The sequence below is a fragment of the Lepidochelys olivacea genome (genome assembly GCF_965140295.1).
Source record: "Lepidochelys olivacea isolate rLepOli2 genome assembly, chromosome: 2".
NCBI lineage: Eukaryota > Metazoa > Chordata > Testudines > Cheloniidae > Lepidochelys > Lepidochelys olivacea.
In genome coordinates, this window is record NC_140412.1 from 75,752,298 (window position 1) to 75,773,796 (window position 21,499).

Consider the following 21,499-nt stretch of genomic DNA (forward strand, 5'->3'; position numbering starts at 1 on the left):
TTCAAAAAGCCGAAGAGCCCCTTTATTTTTTTATTACAAATAACGCAAAGCAACAAGAAGAGGGACCAATCTCTTCACCTGAACAATTTAACAGCTAAAAGTCTATTTTGGCGCATAGTTTAAAAGGTCAGCCTTTCAGTTCAGAAGCTGTCATTTTCACATTAAGGATCCCCAATTATTAATACATGTACATACATGCATGACATACATATATGTTTGGCTGACTGCTTTCGCTAATATCTCTCTGTTTGGATGGCATTCTGCCCACTGACAAGTTGGTCAGACCATTTCATGAAAGCATGACTGCCAAACCAGGATGGGCAGCCAACAGCCATTTCTTTCTTTAGAGAGGCACTCCTCGGCAACAGAACTGAAGCTTGTGCACCACGCCACATGATCGCACTTGTTGACACTCAGCCCATCCAAAGAATATTTCAAGAGTGAAAGAAAAGAGGAGAGTTTACAGGCACTTCTGCCTGGAATCAAGGCATATGGCATTGCTGTGGTTACAGTGGGAAATGATTCAGTGGCAAAACAGATGCACCACTAACTACACCATTTCTGAGAGAAAGTAATCCCTTTACAGAGAAATAAACTAAGGCTGTCAAATTATAAAAAAAAAAATCGCAATTAATCATGAGATTAAAAAATCTAATTGTGATTAATTGCAGTTTTAATCACACTGTTAAACAATAATAGAATACCATTTATTATAAATATTTTAGCTGTTTTTCTACATTTTCAAATATACTGATTTCAATTACAACACAGAATACAAAGTGTACAGTGATCACTTTATATTATTATTGTTTATTACAACTATTTGCACTGTAAAAAAGAAAAACAAAAGAAATAGTATATTTCAGTTCACCTCATAACAAGTATTGTAGTGCAATCGCTTTATCATGAAAGTGCAACTTACAAATGTAGATTATTTTTTTTTTGGTTACATAACTGCACTCAAAAACAAAACAATGTAAAATTTTAGTGCCTACAAATCTACTCAGTCCTAATTCTTGTTCAGCCAATCACTAAGACAAACAAGTTTGTTTACATGTACAGGAGATAATGTTGCCCACTTCTTATTTACAATGTCACCTGACAGCGAGAACAGGCGTTCACGTGGCACTTTTGTAGCCAGCATTGCAAAGTATTTACATGCCAGATATGCTAAACATTCATATGCCACTTCATACTTCGGCCACCTTTCCAGAAGACATGCTTCCATGCTGATGATGTTTGTTAAAAAAATAATGCATTAATTAAATCTGTGACTAAATTCCTTGTGGGGAGAATTGTATGTCTCTTGCTCTGTGATTTTACCTGCATTCTGCCATATATTTCGCGTAATAGCAGACTCATAAGAACGGCCATAGTGGGTCAGATCAAAGGTCCATCTAGCCCAGTATCCTGTCTTCCAACAGTGGCCGATGCCAGGTGCCCCGGCAGGAATGAACAGAACAGGTAATCATCAAGTGATCCATCCCCTGTCACCTGGCAAACAGAGGCTAGGGACACCACCTCTGCCCATCCTGGCTAATAATCATTGACAGACCTATCCTCCATGAATTTATCTAGTTCTTTTTTGAACCCTGTTACAGTTGTGGCCTTCTCAACATCCTCTGGCAAGGAGTTCCATAGGTTGACTGTTCGTTGTGTAAAAAAATACTTCCTTTTTGTTTATTTTAAATCTGCTGCCCATTAATTTCATTTGGCGACCCCTTGTTCTTGTGTTATGAGACGGGGTAAATAACACTTCCTTATTTACTTTCTCCACACCAGTCATGATTTTATAGCCCTCTATCATATCCCCCCTTAGTTGTCTCTTCTCTAAGCTGAAAAGTCCTAGTCTTATTAATCTCTCTTCCTACCGAAGCCAGTTCCATACCCCTAATAATTTTTGTTGCCCTTTTCTGAACCTTTTCCAATTCCAATATATCTTTTTTGAGATGGGGCGACCACATTGGCACGCAGTATTCAAGATGGGGGTGTACCATGGATTTATATAGCGGCAATATGATATTTTCTGTGTTATTATCTATCCTTTTCTTAATGATTCCCAACATTCTGTCTGCTTTTTTGACTGCTGCTACACATAGAATCATAGAATCATAGAATATCAGGGTTGGAAGGGACCCCAGAAGGTCATCTAGTCCAACCCCCTGCTCAAAGCAGGACCAATTCCCAGTTAAATCATCCCAGCCAGGGCTTTGTCAAGCCTGACCTTAAAAACCTCTAAGGAAGGAGATTCTACCACCTCCCTAGGTAACGCATTCCAGTGTTTCACCACCCTCTTAGTGAAAAAGTTTTTCCTAATATCCAATCTAAACCTCCCCCACTGCAACTTGAGACCATTACTCCTCGTTCTGTCATCTGCTACCATTGAGAACAGTCTAGAGCCATCCTCTTTGGAACCCCCTTTCAGGTAGTTGAAAGCAGCTATCAAATCCCCCCTCATTCTTCTCTTCTGCAGGCTAAACAATCCCAGCTCCCTCAGCCTCTCCTCATAACTCATGTGTTCCAGTCCCCTAATCATTTTTGTTGCCCTTCGCTGGACTCTCTCCAATTTATCCACATCCTTCTTGAAGTGTGGGGCCCAAAACTGGACACAGTACTCCAGATGAGGCCTCACCAATGTCGAATAGAGGGGAACGATCACGTCCCTCGATCTGCTCGCTATGCCCCTACTTATACATCCCAAAATGCCATTGGCCTTCTTGGCAACAAGGGCACACTGCTGACTCATATCCAGCTTCTCGTCCACTGTCACCCCTAGGTCCTTTTCCGCAGAACTGCTGCCTAGCCATTCGGTCCCTAGTCTGTAGCTGTGCATTGGGTTCTTCCGTCCTAAGTGCAGGACCCTGCACTTATCCTTATTGAACCTCATCAGATTCCTTTTGGCCCAATCTTCCAATTGGTCTAGGTCCTTCTGTATCCTATCCCTCCCCTCCAGCGTATCTACCACTCCTCCCAGTTTAGTATCATCCGCAAATTTGCTGAGAGTGCAATCCACACCATCCTCCAGATCATTTATGAAGATATTGAATAAAACCGGCCCCAGGACCGACCCTTGGGGCACTCCACTTGATACCGGCTGCCAACTAGACATGGAGCCATTGATCACTACCCGTTGAGCCCGACAATTTAGCCAGCTTTCTACCCACCTTATAGTGCATTCATCCAGCCCATACTTCCTTAACTTGCTGACAAGAATACTATGGGAGACCGTGTCAAAAGCTTTGCTAAAGTCAAGAAACAATACATCCACTGCTTTCCCTTCATCCACAGAACCAGTAATCTCATCATAAAAGGCGATTAGATTAGTCAGGCATGACCTTCCCTTGGTGAATCCATGCTGGCTGTTCCTGATCACTTTCCTCTCATGCAAGTGCTTCAGGATTGATTCTTTGAGGACCTGCTCCATGATTTTTCCAGGGACTGAGGTGAGGCTGACTGGCCTGTAGTTCCCAGGATCTTCCTTCTTCCCTTTTTTTAAAGATTGGCACTACATTAGCCTTTTTCCAGTCATCCGGGACTTCCCCGGTTCGCCACGAGTTTTCAAAGATAATGGCCAGTGGCTCTGCAATCACAGCCGCCAATTCCTTCAGCACTCTCGGATGCAACTCGTCCGGCCCCATGGACTTGTGCACGTCCAGCTTTTCTAAATAGTCCCTAACCGCCTCTATCTCCACAGAGGGCTGGCCATCTCTTCCGCATTTTGTGATGCCCAGCGCAGCAGTCTGGGAGCTGACCTTGTTAGTGAAAACAGAGGCAAAAAAAGCATTGAGTACATTAGCTTTTTCCACATCCTCTGTCACTAGGTTGCCTCCCTCATTCAGTAAGGGGCCCACACATTCCTTGGCTTTCTTCTTGTTGCCAACATACCTGAAGAAACCCTTCTTGTTACTCTTGACATCTCTGGCTAGCTGCAGCATCCACATTGAGTGGATGTTTTCATAGAACTATCCACAATGACTCAAAGTTCTCTTTTTTGAGTGGTAACAACTAATTTAGACCCATCATTTTAAATGTATAGTTGGGATTATGCTTTCCAATGTACATTACTTTGCATTTATCAACATTGAATTTCATCTGCCATTTTGTTGCCCACTCACCCAGTTCTGAGAGATCCTTTTGTAGCTCTTCACAGTCTGTCTAGGACTTAACTATCTTGAGTAGTTTTGTATCATCTGCAAATTTTGCCACCTCGCAGTTTACCCCTTTTTCCAGATCATTTATGAATATGTTGAATAGGACTGATCCCAGTACAGACTCCTGGGGGACACCACTATTTACCTCTCTCCATTCAGAAAACTGACCATTTATTCCTACCCTTTGTTTCCTATCTTTTAACCAGTTACCAATCCATAAGAGGACCTTCCCTCTTATCCCATGACAGCTTACTTAGCTTAAGAGCCTTTGGTGAGGGACCTTGTCAAAGATTTTCTGAAAATCTAAATACACTATATCCACTGGATCCCCCTTGTCCACATGCCTGTTGACCCCCTCGAAGAATTCTAGGAGATTGATGAGGCATGATTTCCCTTTACAAAAACCATGTTGACTCATCCCCAACAAATTATGTTCATCTATGTGTCTGAGAATTTTGTGCTTTCTTATAGTTTCAACCAATTTGCTTCGTACTGAAGTCAGGCTTACCGGCCCATAATTCCCAGGGTCACTTCTGGAGCCCTTTTTAAAAATTGGTGTCAGATTAGCTATCCTCCAGTCTTTTGGTACAGAAGATGATTTAAATGATAGGTTACAGACTACAGTTAGTAGTCCTGCATTTTCACATTTGAGTTCCTTCAGAACTCTTGAATGAATACCAACGACTCAGCATATGTTGTTTGATTTAAGAAAACTTTCATTGCAGATTTGACAAAATGCAAAGAAGGTACCAATATGAGATTTCTAAAGATAGCTACAGCACTTGACCTAAGGTTTAAGAATCTGAAGTGCTTTCCAAAATCTGAGAGGGATGAGGTGTGGAACGTGCTGTTAAAGTCTTAAAAGAGCAACACTCCGATTCAGAAACTACAGAACCCAAACCACCCAAAAAGATAATCAACCTTCTGTTGGTGATATTTGACTCAGATGATGAAAATGAACATGTGTCGGTCCACACTGCTTTGGACTGTTATCGAGCATAACCTGTCATCAGCACGGAGGCATGTCCTCTGAAATAGTGGTAGAAGTACGAAGGGGCATATGAATGTTTAACGTATCTGGCACATAAATACTTTGCAACGCCAGCTACAACAGTGCCATGTGAACACCTGTTTGTTTGGTTTTTGTCTCTGATACGGCCTGATTGCGTACTTCTGATTCCAAATGAGGTGTGTAGTTTATTGGTCAGTTCGTAGCTCTGGAGTTAATAACTCTGAGGTTCTACTGTATGTGATTTGACAAAGCTCAATACACATGGACCACCAACCTAAAGAGCAGTTTAATAAGACACAAGGGCATACAATTACTTACATGAGTTAGCCTGAGCCCATCAGAATCCTTCATGCATGTACATGCTGAGGTGATAAACTTTGTGCTTAATGCAGGGCAAAGAAAGGGAGAAGGCAAAAGTTATTCCATGAGCCTGGAGTTTGAGCCAGGCACAACCAGTATCAGAACTTGATTTCATCCCAAATCATGTGCAGGAAGAGAGCACATTACAAGGAGTTGCTCCTACAATCCACGCATTTTTTTAATTAAATCTGGTCCTTATTTTTCACACATTTTTTAGTCTTTGAAAAAAAAGGTGGATAGTGGTTTGGTTTTTAAGGGCACACCAGAAAGTGTTGCATTGTTTGTTTTTTACTTTTATCTCTCTTCCATCACCATGAGGCAGGAGGCTGCCTCATGACCACTTATCATGATGGCTCTTCTCTTACTCGGTGGGCAAAGAGAATAAGAAACAGTTTGCCCATGCTCCATGCTGGAGTTAGTGTAGTTCAAAAGTAGTTCTACTCTCCTGCACACATGAAGATGAATGGCTCCAAGTTTCTCAGAGTCTTCAATGGAGCTATTCGCGCATAAGTGGGATGAGCCAGTTTTGGTACTAACTTAGTAGCTGCTCTGTCCCCAGCAGGCCCAAAGGCAGGGGAGAAATTCAGGCTGTTAGTTTAAAGTGACATGGCCAAAGTTACTTCTGGCAGGGTTTTACCAGCTATACTAACTTAAAACCAAAAGCTGGACTCCACAGTTATGGGGTTTCGTAATGGGGAAGCAATTCCTGAGAAATCTGAAAATCCCTGTGTAATGCAGAGGGATTTCCTTTCTTCACTTAATTCTCATCCTGTCAGGAGTATTTCATATTATGACTCTTACATCACAAAAGTTTCTAGAAGCTGCTTTCACATCACGTTTTAATTGCTGTTACCATTTTAGACAACAAAACCAAGCCAGAATTTGTCAGAACCAAGAGAACAGAAAAATCAGTGTGTTTTTTAGATCAAATTTGTTTTTAAACATTGTGAGGGGAGAACTCTAGGATACTACCCGAGAAAATTCTAACCTAAACTTCCTACTTTACTTCTGTGGAACTCTCTTAACTCCCCCATCACCACCAGCATACACCACAAGATGATCTTTAAAAATAATTTTCGTACTTACGCCCTGGCTACACTGGCAAGTTTCTGCGCAGTAAAGCAGCTTTCTACCTTTTAAGTCCCGAGGTGCACACACTGCCATGCCACGTAGTGCGCAGAAACTGCGCAGATGCAGCGCCGTAAAAAAAAACCACCCCGACAAGAGGCCTACAGCTTTCTGCGCCGGGAGTACAGCGCTGCGGTGCTAGAGTAGATACCCTGGTCGATCACAGCGCTGCGATTGGCCTCCGGGAGGTGTCCCACAATGCCTATTCTTGCCTCTCTGGCCATCGGTTTGAACTCTACTGCCCTGCCCTCAGGAGACCAACCGTCATCCCCACCCCGTCAATTCCTTTGGAATTTTGAAAGTCCCCTTCCTGTTTGCTCGGTGATGTGTGCAATGGTCTGAGGGCATCTTTCCAGGTGGCCATACCTCCTCCACGCAGCAGCTGATCCCCAGCTCAGAGCAATGCTGAGCTGCTGGACCTCATCAGCATTTGGGGAGAGCAGGCTGTTCAGTCCCAGCTGCGCTCCAGCTGTAGAAATTATGATACCTATGGACAGATTTCATGATGCATGACAGAAAGGGGCAATGACTGGGACACATTGCAGAGCAGGGTCAAAGTGAAGGAGCTGGGGAATGCCTACCACAAGGCACGGGAGGCAAACCGCTGCTCTGGTGCTGCACCCATGGGCTGCTGGTTCTACAAAGAGCTGGATGTGATACTTGGTGACGACCCCACCTCCACTAAGAAGCCCACTGTGGATACTTTGGTGGCTCACGTGCCAGTCCAGAATTGACTGAACCAGGAGGAGAAATCTTGGACGAGGATGTGGAGGGAGAGGGGGACCCAGATGCAGAGGATGACTCAGAGGTCAGAGATGCAAGCAGCCAGGAGCTCTTCTCTGCTCCGGAGGAGCCTAGCCAATCACAGCTGTCGGAGCCCGGCGAAGTGCAAACAGGAGAGGAGGCCCCTGGTAAGCAGCTTTGATTTTGGTAATCACTGAAGCGAGTTGTTGGGGGCAGGAGGGTTGCAGAAAGTAGGCTTGTGTCTGTATGATGTGCCTACCACCACATGCCTAGTCTGAGTGGTGGAACAGGCTGTTGATTGACTCCCTCACTTCACAGGAATCTGCCTCAGAGATCTCCAGGAAACTTTCCTGGAGATACTGGGCAATCATAGAATCATAGAATATCAGGGTTGGAAGGGACCCCAGAAGGTCATCTAGTCCAACCCCCTGCTCAAAGCAGGACCAATTCCCAGTTAAATCATCCCAGCCAGGGCTTTGTCAAGCCTGACCTTAAAAACCTCTAAGGAAGGAGATTCTACCACCTCCCTAGGTAACGCATTCCAGTGTTTCACCACCCTCTTAGTGAAAAAGTTTTTCCTAATATCCAATCTAAACCTTCCCCACTGCAACTTGAGTTCAATCCACTGCTGCAGGTTCTTTGGCAGAGCTGCTTTGTTTCTTGCCCCATTAATGGTAACTTTCCCGTGCCACTGTGCCATCACGGGGTGGGGTTGGGGTGGGGGGGGGCTGTTGCTGCACACAGGAGAGTTGCATAAGGGCCAGGGCAGAAGCCGCAGTCCTGGAGAAGACCCTCCCACATGCCCAGTGTACATTATGGTCCGGGAACACTGATTTACCCTGCCCCTGCAGCTATTCACCATTTTGGGAGTCTTGTGGCTCATGTGTGCTTGCCTGGGGTCAGCCAATTAGTGACAGGTATGTGAACAGTGGCTATGTTTTAAATAAGTGGTTTTCAAACTTTTTTTTCTGGCTACCCAGTTGAAGAAAATTGTTGATGCCCGCGACCCAGTAGAGCTGGGGATGAGGGGTTTGGGAGGGGCTCAGGGCTAGGGCAGAGGGTTGGGGTGTGGAGGTGAGGGCTGTGGGGTGGGGCCAGAAATGAGGGGTTCAGGGTGTGGGAGGGGGCTCTGGTCTGGGGGAGTATGAGAGGGGGTCAGGGCTCTGCGGTGGGGGTGCAGGCTCTGAAGTGGGCCAGAGATGAGGAGTTTGGGGTGCAAGAGGGGGCTCTGGGTTTGCGGGAGCTCAGGGCTAGGGCAGGGGGTTAGGGTATGAGAGGGCGTCAGGGCTCTGGGCTGGGGGTGCAGGCTCTGTGGTGGGGCTGGGGACGAGAGGTTTGGGGTACAGGAAGGGGCTTCAGGTTTGGGGGGGCTCAGGGCTGGGGCAGGCAATTGGAGTGTGGGATTGGTGCATGGACTTATCTCAGGTGGCTTCCAGTCAGCAGCACAGCAGGGATGCTAAGGCAGACTTCCTGCCTGTCCTGGCACCGTGGACTGTGCTGCGCCCTGGAAGCGGACAGCAGCAGGTCTGGTTCCTAGGCAGAGGCGCATAAGCGCTCTTCATGGCTTTTGCTCACAGACACCACCACCCCCCAGCTCCCATTGGCCAGGAACCGGCCAATGGGAGTGCGGAGCTAGTGCTCAGCATGGGGGCAGTGCGTGGAGCCCCGTGACCCCCCACCTAGGAGCTAGACCTGCTGCTGGCCACTTCTGGGGCACAGCACAGTGTCACAACAGGTAGGAACTAGTCTGCCTTAGCTGGGCAGCACCACTGACGGGACTTTTAATGGCCTGGTTGGCGGCGCTGACCAGAGCCGCCGCAACCCGTGCCTTACATTCTGTGACCCAACCTGCAGTTTGAAAACCACTGTTTTAAATAACTGAATCAGTGTTCTGTGAGTTTCAAACAATACTGCTTCTGTAAAATGTTGCATTTTGGCTTCACAGCGATGACCATGTGGGCCCATCCTCCCTCTTTCATATCACTGGCTGAATGGCTGCACAGAATTAGAAAGCGGCCACAAAGAACTAAGGAGGACTTTCTGCGTGAGGTTATGATGCTCTTTGTGGCCGAAAAACAGGAACTGAAGGATTTGCAGGACAGCGAGAAGAGGGACTGAAAGGAGAACGCAGCGTGCCAGAATGAAGCTACGGAGTGGCTCTTAAACATTATAGAGCGCCAAGCGGAAATGCTCCAGGAGATACTAGCACTGCAAACTGAGCAGCTTCCCGCCAGCCCTCCCCTGCAGCCGCTGTCACAAAACTCTTTCCCATGTCCCCCCAGACACCACGAACACACTCTTATCAACCTCCTGGCTCCAGTCTGTACCCGCTGCATTCCATTCCTGCCCTGTCACAGTCCAGCACTGCAGACTCCCAGTACCCACTGCACTCAACACTCGTCCCTCTGCAGTTTAGCCCCGTTGAAGAACAGTACTCACTGCACTGTACTCAAAAGGAGAAGGTTGGGTATGATCCCTGGACGTACACAAATCTTTAACTGTCCCGGGACCCCACGTCCTCTTGGGACCTGCCCTTCCCCCATCTCCCGCAGTGCTGATGTGTTTTTTTGTTTGTCTCTCTCCTCCAGTTGTTGTTTTTAATAAAAGAATTGTGTTGGTTTGAAAGCAATCTTTATTCTATTAATGGAAAGCAAACGGAGTCCCGCAAAGCAACAGACAATTATCCTAAACCTTCATATTGCATCATCTGCACCAATCACAATCACCTCCTAGCATTACAAGCACTGCACTCCTGAGCATAGCAACAAATATTAGTGGCTTTCAGCTTCAAATTGCTGCCTCAAGGCATCCCTGATCCTTATGGCTCTGCGCTGCACCCCTCTGATAGCCCTGGTCTCTGGCTGTTCAAATTCAGCCTCCAGGTGCTGAGCCTCAGCAGTCCATCCCTGAGTGAAGCTTTCACCCTTGCCTTCACAAATATTATGTAGTGTGCAGCATGTGGCTATAAGCATAGGAATATTGTTATCAGCCAGGTCCAGCTTCCCATATAGGCAGCGCCAACGGGCCTTTAAACGGCCAAAAGCACACTCAACAGTCATTCTGCACTTGCTTGTCCTGTTGTTGAACTGCTCCTTGCTGCTGTCAAGGTGTCCCATGTAAGGCTTCATAAGCCACAGCATTAAGGGCTAGTTGGGGTCTCCCAGGATCACAAAGGGCATTTTGACTTCCCCTATGGTGATCTTCTGGTCCAGGAAGAAAATCCCAGCTTGCAGCTTCCTGAACAGTCCAGTGTTCCGAAAGATACATGCGTCATGCATCTTTCTGGAACGGCCTGCGTTAATGTCCGTGAAACGCCGACAGTGATCCACAAGCGCCTGGAGAACCACTGAGAAATAACCCTTGCGATTAATGTACTCGGTGGCTAGGTGGTCTGGTGCCAGAATTGGTGTATCTGTGCCATTTATCACCCCTTTGCAGTTAGGGAAGCCCATTTGTGCAAAGCCATCCACAATGTCATACACGTTGCCCAGAGTCATGGTCTTTCGAAGCAGGATGCGATTAATGGCCCTCCACGCTTCCATCAACACGAGTTCAATGGTTGACTTTCCCACTCCAAACTATTAGTGACCGATCGGTAGCAGTCTGGAGTAGCCAGTTTCCACAGTGCAATTGCCATGCACTTCTCCAATGGCAGGGCAGCTCTTACTCTTGTGTCCTTCCGCCGCAGGGCTGGGGCAAGCTCATCACACAGTCCCATGAATGTGGCTTTCCTCATCCAAAAGGTCTGCAGCCACTGCTTGTCATCCCAGATGTGCATAATGATGTGATCCCACCATTCAGTGCTTGTTTCCCAAGCCCAAAAGTGGCGTTCCACTGTGGTCAGCACTTCCACGAATGCCACAAGCAATCTCGTGTCGTAGCTAGTACACGTGGCAAGATCAATGTCACGCTCCTCTTGCCTTTGTAGTTTAAGGAATAACTCCACTACCACTCGTGACGTGTTAGTCAGAGCAAGCAGCATATTGGTCAGCAGTTTGGGATCCACAAAACATTGAAATATGGTGCCAAATGTGGACGGAAGCACAGGGATTGCTGGGTTGCAGAGTAATGCATCACGGGGCATTGGGACAGAACCCAGGATGCCCCGCGACCCCCTCTGCCTTCCCACAACTCTTGGCGGCAGAAGAGTAAGAGTGTGGGATAGCTGCACCACTCCAAATATCACTGTAAGTGCCGCAAATGTGAACGCACTATTGCGCAGGCAGCTGACAGTGTGAACACACAAGAGCAGTTTCCCTTCAGTGCTCTCTGAGTGATGCTGTAACTACCGGCGCTGTAACTCTGCCAGTGTAGACATACCCTTAGATTGCTTTTGGCAACAAACTGGAAGAGGTATAGCTATACACAGCTGGGAGGTGTAATTCCCATCTCTTGGGTAGACATACATGGGCTAGCTCTGCTAGCGTACTAAAATTAGCAGTGTAGCTATGTCTACCTGCGCAGCAGGAGATGTTGTGATCAGTGGGCCTACAACTTTACTCTAATTGTAAACTCAACTGGTGAAAAGCAGATAAAGATTCATGAATTTTCACAATGATCACTTGTATAAATCTGTTTAAAAAAAGATGTGAGGAGACAAAGACTGAATAAAGAGGGTTTACTGATCCCACTCAAAGACTATGTTAAGATTATGACTGGTAAACAAAAGAGCAGAAAACCAAAAATCAAGGAACCAACTCTGGAAATTAGGCCTACTTTGTGGTCAAAATAATGAGAGGATGGCTATTTCGCTCATCACTCCCTTCGGTGTCTTTAAAAAGAGACCATGGGGGAGAACAAGGAGACCTTTTACCATCACTGCAGCAGAAGGATTGTTGTCATGACACCAGACCTTGATACTCCACCGGCGACATTTGACCATCATCGCTGCACCAGTGAGGAACCCAACCTGATACACAAGAGATCCTGCTCTGTGTTCCCCTCCTTTGTGTGCTTCTTTCTGTCCCTCCTCCCCCCACCCTGTTCAGCTTTTCACTGGATCATTAAATCAACTGTACGGTTCAGATAAGGCAGTCCATCCAGCTCTGCCTAGACTGAGAAGGACCAGTGAAGGAGAGGGACCTGACTAGCCAACCAGTTGATACATTTCTGATGGGGAGGTGAGTCAGTGTCCAGAGCAACAGCTGTTGTGGCTGACCTGCCAGCCCAAAGCATCCATCCGTGACTGACCAGCCGCGCCGTATACTGAGATCAGCAGTAAAAGCCGTATTTTACTCATCTTTATTATCCTCTCTCTTCTCTCCCTTCTGTGTCTGTCTGTTTTGTCTAAGGCAGGAAAATGACTGTCATTTGCAATTCAGAAACTAACCCTTTCTTCCCCACCAAGAAGGACTGTTTGACTGAATAAGAGACTTTAACCAACATTCACTGTCCCCAGAAAGGACTTTAATCAGTTTTGATTGTTTGTTTTGCAGAAACAGTTTCAGTTCTAATGATCTTTACCTCATTTTGATTCTTTTCCTTTTGTGTATTTCAGTCAATAACTTTCTAACCTTTGGTCCAAGTGTTACAGTGTGTTTGTCATGGTATTAAACACACTAAGGTCTCTGTATATCAAACCCCAGTCCTTGGTTAACAGTGTTTAAGCTGGACAATGACTGAGTTATTTTAACACCTTTGGCCCACATATATTCCATCTTGATTAGTACAACAGAGAGATTAGCCACCTGAGTACAATCCCATCCAACCCCTGGGCACAGGTGCAGCTACACAGCAAATCTTAGTGCGCTAGCTCAAGCAGAGCTAGCAAAAGTACATCTACTCAGGGTGGAAATTACACTATGCAACTGCTGTGCAGACATACCCTAATGTGGGTTTTTTCCTGAGTGGGATGTTTAACAAAACTTTTCATTTCCTCTCTTAGGGAGATTGTTGAGTTCTCTTCAGCCAATATTGGGTTAACTTTTTTAATGTATGCAATTCTACAATATACATGCATCCAGAGACTACAATATGTATATTTTATCAATTAAAAATCAATACTGTTCATATGCTGTAATTACCATGCTGTAATCAGACGTTTCCTTACTGTACATTTTCTAAACCAGTCTAGTCCTGAAGTTCTACAGGTTTAGGATGCTTTCAAAAGACAGCTCTCCTCTTCTCCGAGAGCTCCCAGAAATGGATTCAAATTCAAAAGGAAGCTGATTTACAAAACATGCATAAAAAGAATTGGGTTGATAATTGTGAGATTCAGAAATCAGTTGGATATTTTACACAATATATTTTAAAATTTACAGATCAGTAATGTTTTACTATGAATTAAAACAGAAGTTTTGGGGTTGTTTAAAAAAAACCACAACCCAAACCAGTTAGACTTATGACTGGTAATTCTTGTTGTAATTTAGGTTCCCCAACTTGCTTGCAGAGGGGAATCAGTTGTGTGAAATAAGGAGAGAGCTACCTTACATTAGACTCTCCCGGTTAATTCTCATTGCCCCAAACAATTGTTTTTCCTTACATTTTCAATTATAATCTGTAAGGGACTGGGGCCTAGGCTATCTGGCCCAGCAGTCATAACTGGGCTGGTGTCCACAGGTCAAGGATGGCCACAAGGCAGTAGTCAGTGAGCAGGGATCAAAGTAATCACTAGGGCTGGGATCAATAGGCAAGAGTCAGGGTCAGAGCCAGGCCAGGATCATAAACCAGAGGTAACTGCCAGGCTGGAATCAGGAGACAAGAGTCAGTGTCAGGCTGGGCTCACAACCAGAGATCAGAGGTAGCTACTAGGCTAGACTCAGATGGCAAGAGTCAGGCTGAGGTTGGAGACTGGAGATCAGAAAGCAAGGTGAGGTCTAGAGTCAGAACAAGCCAAAAATCTATGTGATTACCCAGACAACATCCTGGGCCACCCTCCAGGGCTAAATAGAGAGCATGGGCTACAGGGTGCTGTCACTCTGGATCCTTTGGGTGGTACTTCCTGCAGTGCCTAATTAACCTACATAGTCTCCAAGTGGCAATATCAGCTGCCCCAGGCTCTACAGTTGTAGGTTCTATTTCCACAGATTCTTACAAAATTGCATTGTTGTGGTATTTGTATCAGTAAAATTTATTTCAAACAGCCACTCCCAAATTATTCTAAATCAAGGAACTCACATGCTCTGTTATCTGTTGAAGATAAGTGCCATAGCAAGTTCAGAATACATTTCTAATTCAAGATAACTGTACTGTAGATGTCTTGTTTTGTTTTTGAATACAGCTTAGTGTGAAATCTTCCCTGTCACTGTTTTACATATTGCTGAGGCTATCGTTACTGTAGTACTTGGGTGTTATTTACTTTAATTTAGAACTAATATCAGTTTCCCCTGGAGAGAGGAACAAAGCTGTCATTTCTTAACATCACCTAGACAGATCAAAGTCACTTACCAGAGTCAACCATTGGGGCCTGGGTCCGTCTCCTCTCCTGGGTCCAGTTTTGGAACTGTAAAAAGTCTTAAGGCCAGTCTCCAATTTCATTATTTACAAAATGAGTGAACTCATGGCTCCATGGAAGTCAATGGCAAAAGTAGACCCAGAATTTCAGTCTACGCCTCTTAGCCTTGAAGATGTAGCCTCATGTAAACTGCTTACTCTGTGAAAGTCTGTCACTGATTTTTCCTGAAAACTCAGGTTCATACTGCTCATGGTCACATACACAGCTTCCAGCGTTGGCCTTTGTGGCCCATGAAAGACACTCAGCCGTGGTTCCCTACATTCTTGGAGGACCCTAGATCAACTAAAAACTATATGCTATGCTCTAACTGGCCTCTCTGAACTGCAGCAAGCACTTACTCCTGGGGGAATTCTGCTCCAAAAAATTAAAAATTCTGCAACAAAAAATTAAAAATTCTGCACACAATATTTTAAAATTCTACAAATTTCTGCATATTTTATTTGTTAAAATAACACAATATAATCACACCAGTTTCAATTATTTTTGGTCATTTATTCCAAAATACCTGTCAGCAAGTATGTCTGTAACAATACAGACAACAAAAAAGATTCAGAAAATGTTTTTTGACAAATAGATTCCTTACTAGGCATATTAATACAGAACTCTGAGATAATAATTCATTTAAACTACAATACAGAACCATATTTCCCATACTCCCCAGAAGCAGTGCAAAGGCTGGGGGGAGTCAGCGGTATCAGAGGAGCTGAGGGAGAGGGAAATAATTGCTGGGAAGGAGCTTGGGTGTGAACTTGGAGGGTTTCTGGGTATGGGTGGGAAAAGTATGGAATAGTTTTTTTGGGCGGGGGCAGGGAGGAACTGTTAGGAAGCTTCCCCCATGCAGACTCTGGCTGACCCTTAGCCTCTCCCATTCAGTCAGGCACATGTGTCCCTCCACCTCCACTCAGACACCCACTCCCCGCATCCCCATGTGTCTCTGTGCCCCCACTCAGCTACCCCTGTCCCTATGTGGCCCTGTACCCCCTCCCCATCACCATGTGGCACTGCACCTCCCTCCCGCCTGTAGTCCTGCACCTCCACTCCCATTCAGCCCCTGCCCCAGTCTGTCCTCCCACACTAGTCCTTATGAGCCCCTGTCTGACCCCGCAGCACCCCACGCTCTCTGTCTCCTGATCTAGCCTGACAGGCACTGTGAAGAAGGCAGACTCTTTCTCTTCCTTTGCTGGCTGGGAGTGGCTGCTGTGTTCTATCCCCACAGCACCCTCTGGTGTAAAAAGGCAAAACTGCAGCAACTTTTCAGCAGAAGCTTTTCTACGTGCAAAAAATGTAAAATATGCGGAGCTCATTAATTATGTGCCTGTGCAGTGATGCAGAATTCCCCCAGGAATAAAGCTCTGTCACAGTTGCCAGCCAGTTGCTTGCCTCTGCAGAGCAATTAATGTGGCTTCAGGCCACAAGGAGAGACCACTCAATATTGTGAGAGGCAGCCCGGTCTAATGGTCTAAGCAGAGGTCTGGGATTTTGGAGCAAGGAATTCCTGCATTCTAATTCCTTTGTGGCCTGGACCAAGTTACTTCAATTTCCCCAGCTGTTAAATGATGAAATTAATACTACTTACTTCTTAGGGATGCTGACACTACTAATTAGTTAAAGTTAGCAATGTGCTAAGCACTATTAGCAAGAGCAGTGAGGCACAGACCTCAAAGAAACAAGGCAATAAAGGTATGAGAAAGGGTGACAGAAAAGTGAAACTGTAGGGCAATGTTGTTCTCTCATGTTACATTACTTAGGGCACACAAGTGTCTGGCATCAGCCCTGCAGACATTCACTGGGAAGAAATCCTAGCTTCATTGAAGTCAATGGGAGCTTTGCCATTGACTTAAAGGAGCCAGGAGTTTTACCCCTGGTATCTAAGATGTTTTAAAAGTGAGCTAAGGTTTCATGTTTAAATGTGATTTTATTAATGATGAGTACAACCTAACTAATGTCCCAGCGGCAATTTACACTGGAATCAATAGGGCTCCAAGCAGGTGAAGCAGTCCACCCGCAGAGAAATTCCAGGATCAAGGCTTATTTTAGAAAGTACTATTCAGTGACAAACTCAGCTGAATATTATAGTATGGCTGATAGATGGGTAGAGTTTGGAGTCAGTATACCTATGTTCTAGTCTTACTTTTGCCGCTGACTTGCATGCAACCTTGGACAGTTCATTTAACCTTTCTGTAATCTGTGTCCTTATTTTTAAAATGGTGATAAAGAGACTGACCCAGCTTTGTCAAGCACACTGATATCTACATGTTTCAGAGTAGCAGCCGTGTTAGTCTGTATTCACAAAAAGAAAAGGAGTACTTTTCTCTAAGGTGCCACAAGTACTCCTTTTCTTTTTGATATCTACATGTCAGCCAGTGCAATATAAGTGCTAGGCACATCAGACTGTATAAGAAACTGGAGTTTTTATTGTATTGTATAATATTTGACATACTAATATATCATGACATAAGGCCTAATCTTGCACCACTGATTTCAATGGAAGCAGGATCAAGCCCATAAAGAAATGCCATATGAGGGCTCATCATTAAGGCTAAGTGTTCAGTAACTTTTTCAACTGCATTTATGTTAGTTTCTTGCCTGGATTCATAATGAATGTCATACACACAGTACATACATACCAGTAGTATGAAACTTAAACGTAAAGGGCCTGACTCATGACTCCAGTACACCAGTTTTATACCTGTGTGACTCAAACCCAAGATTCTCTCCCCCCTACAACATAGCTGGTAGAAACACTCACGGAGTACCCCACACAGCTAGTCATGAACTGTGTAGCCCACGTTAATGAATAGTTAAATCTCATAGCACAATTAATCAGTCTGTAACAGTCCACAATACTTACATTTTGTAACTGTGCTGAGTGGGTGGGGACTTATATAATTAATGTAAAAAACAATAGTTTAAAACATAGTCATTAGGATTTACCATGATACACTTGGCAGTATACTTAGGCAGCCTTTTTAAAGAAAAACAGTCTTTGCCAACTGTTAATAATGAGTTTGCAAGTTATGCTTAACACCACAAAATTAAGGGCATGGAGCTTAATCAGTTTAAACAAAAAGTTGTTCCAGAACAATGTTAACTCCAAGACTGTAGTTCAGAAAACTGCTGAAAATAAAAGAGAGGAACTTTCTGGACAGCTGTTAGATGGCAATTTATTAAACTTTTTAAAGAAGGACATGGTGTGTTTGTTTGTGGCCTTTGTTCTTCACTGCTAATTCCTTCTGACTTTCAACTGTACAAGAGTAAAAGATTATGGAGCTGATTCTCTGGTCATACCAATTTTACATCGGTGTATTTCCACTGACTTCATTACACTTATAGCTGATTAAGGCTCTGATCCTGGAAACAGATGTGCAGGTGCTGACCTTTACATACTGAAGTCAGCAGAATTTTATACTTGTGTAAAAATGGTGTGAGGGGAAAATGAGCTGTACAGCCTTTTACAATGCACAAATAAAATTCAGAGGAAACTAGCTGAGAAGAACAAAGGTCTCAAAAACAAAAAAGTCCCCTTGTTTTTCTTCTAAAAGATTTAATAAATTTCCCTCTAACAGATTCCCAAAACCACTCTCTTGTTTTTCAGCAGTTTTTAGGTTGTGAAATCAAGAGGATTCCTTGTGGGTGTCACCAGCACATCTCCTTCCAGGATCAGGGCCTGATACTGTTATAAGTGAGAGCAGAATCAGGAATGTTTGCGTATGCATAACATTGATGTAAACTATTGTTGGTATACATTATAACACACAAAAACTGTACATGGAGCAGATTACAATGAGACACAATTGGGGGGCCACATACACAGTGTCACATTCATAATTTATGTGCTCAGGCAGTGGGTGAGGGGTAATTTTGTATTTACTCCTACTCTTGCATGAGTGTAGCTACTTATTTTGGTTATAACTAAATCTCTCTCTAATGGGACAGTACAGAATTTTGCACTTTATGCACTGCTGTTTATAAACATGAGGAATTCATTTTCATATTTTATTGCAATCATAATCATAACTTGACCATAAATTCTGTTCTTGTGGTAAAACAATAAACACTACCAATACATTCAGTGCTGATATTGGGTAAATATGGGAAATTTGCCATTGACTTTAGTGGGAGCAGGATCAAGCTCTAAGAGTTGGCAGTGGTTATCATTGAAGAGGTGGTACAAAGTCATAAGTTATGGAACTGAATTTGAACACACACTAACACATCTTTTGTCAACAGGTTACCTTTTTTAAAAAAAAAGGACACAGCACTAATTTTTTACACTTTTTATCACTTCATTAGTGAATAGTGTACCGGGTGTCAAAAGTGTGACAGATCCCCATAATGTGTTTGTCCCATGGTGTTGGTGATACATATGCAATATATGCTAACATTCAACTGAAAGCTTAGAAAAATACTGTTGGATTCTACAGCAATGATGGAATTAAAGCTGAAAACGTTTTCCTTTTTTTAAAAAAATATTATATAACCATCCCCAATGCTGGAATAATAGGGAAAAATGGTAGCAAAGTGTTCAAAAGAGAACAGTAACTTACACAACTTTGAGCTTGAGACAGGACTGAAAGTCTAGAAATAATAAGCTTATGATGTTGTTTCAACACATTCTATTTCATGAACCTCTCATTTCAAAACCTTCTAGGTCACTGATAAATATCAGGATTTATCAAGTGACATTTATTCACACTAGTGTTTAAACACCATCTGAAACATTGCATATACTAAGAAATGAATTCCTATGCACATTTATGAGGTTCATCTGACCACAGTACCTCTAAAAGCTTAATTTAATTTTTAAGTAATAATTATTCTATGGGTAAAGGCTATTACAGTATAGTATGATCTAACTATTCTGCAGTGACTAGGATATTCATTGCAAATTATTAAAGTTTGTGAATTAGCAAGTAAGTGGACAGACAATTACAAATACAAAAATAATGCATTATCAAGTATATTTCAATCATTTATTTAGCCAGTTTTCAGTTACTTGATGATAATACTTCATAGCACACCCGTGAAAGTGCTCCCTGATACATTTGGTAAAAATTATAGACTCCACTAAGTTAAATTTCTAGAAAAAACTTACAGAGCTGGTGTTTAAAGATGCTAGAATTTTATTAATCAGAGCTAGATTCATCTGTCCCTCTTCCAATCGGCCTGTATGTACACACATACACAAACATCTTACAACTGCCAGAATCATCAATGGAACGGCAAGTACGTTTAAAGCCCAGTGACCGGCAACGTGCACCTTCACCATTGAAAAAAACCCAACCCCACAGAAAAGCTGAAGTACAGTAAAAGTCAAATAACATATGTCGCAGGCCTATGAAAAATTCCCTGTGCTCCCCCCGTCTCCCCACATACACACTCTCCCTCTCTGCACATGAATGTATATATTGGTAATGTTTGGTAATGGAATGCATGATGCCAATAACCATCAGACCTTATCAAAAAGGGAGCTCTCCCACCGGGACCTACTTAATAGCAGACACCAAGTTATCACCCCCATTTCCCCCTTCTTACCACCTCAAGAATTCAGTATCAGCATCCCTCTCTCTGTGTAGCAGGGCAACTCCAGCTTGGGTATTTCATACATTGGAAAAATGAATGCATAACAACGTACCAATGCAAATATGAGTCACCCAAAATATATTTATATCTAAGTGGGCAACAGGCTGAATAACCCTCTCCCTGCCAGCACATCCTTCCCCTTAGCCATTTCCACTGACACCGCAGTGCATTGCAACACTAGCAGCCGCCTCTGGCTCAGAAATTTTCATCCCTCCCTCCCTCCCTCCAATATTAAATACTCCTCAGGCTCTTTGCAGTGGTGGGAACCATCCTTAATGGAGGCTTCAGAATCCTCTGCGAGCCTTTTGGCTTTTGCCTGGGAAAAGGGGGGGAGGGAAAGGAGAGGTGAGGGACAAGATGAGTGAAGGAATGAATGAATTGCTACCTCCAGAAAGGCTCTGTGGGCTGATGCTTGCTCCTGCTCCTGCTGCTGCTGCTGCTGCTGTCACAGCGGATCAGCTGATATTTACCTGTGAGGTAATGCACACTCTGTAAGGTCACCATGCACCCACTGAAATAGAGTGCAAAGCAGGAGAGAGGCAGAGAGAGGGAGCTGCTGCCGCCGCTTCCCGCTGCGAGCCGAGAGGCGGCACCGCGCGCAGGCTGCTGATGCGGCTGCAGCTCCTGGCACATGCGGCAGGTGTCAGGGCCGAAGCTGCCCTGCCTCAGACGGTGCCCATCGCGCGTCTGCCCATGCTCCGGCCCCCGCGCTCGCCCTCATCATGGGCGTGTGCGCAGCCTCTGCACATGCCTAGTGGGCCCGGGAAGCCACGGGGAAGCCGCTGCCCGGCCCCGGCCCTGCGCCTGGAGGAGTCTCGCCGCCCTTCCCCGAACGCACCGTGGCCCTGCCGGAGCCGCGCTGGAGCGGAGCGGAGCAAGGGGCCGGCGGGAGGACGTGTTGGGGGATGGGGGAGCAGGTGGGACTGGGGGCAGGGAGCGCAGCAGATCTGGGGGTGGGGGGAGCAAATCGGGGGCCAAGCGGTCGGGGGATGGGCGCTCAGGTGCGGGGGATTTAGGAGCCGCGGGGGGCGCAGGAGCAGATCGGGGGAGGAGCGGGTCAGTGGGGCG

At 44.8% G+C, this 21,499-nt stretch overlaps 1 protein-coding gene across 2 annotated transcripts in view; it reads right to left on the bottom strand.

The window, feature by feature from the left end:
• Positions 1 to 20,853, bottom strand: part of DTNA (dystrobrevin alpha) — a 315,284-nt gene extending 294,431 nt beyond the window's left edge. Inside the window, exon 1 of one of the 2 annotated variants that reach the window (XM_084620949.1) lies at positions 20,817 to 20,853. The gene's annotated coding sequence lies outside the window, so the exon portion shown is untranslated. The remainder of the gene's footprint in view (positions 1 to 20,816) is intronic. The other variant, XM_084620950.1, reaches the window with a different exon arrangement.
• Between the last annotated feature and the right edge of the window lie 646 nt (positions 20,854 to 21,499).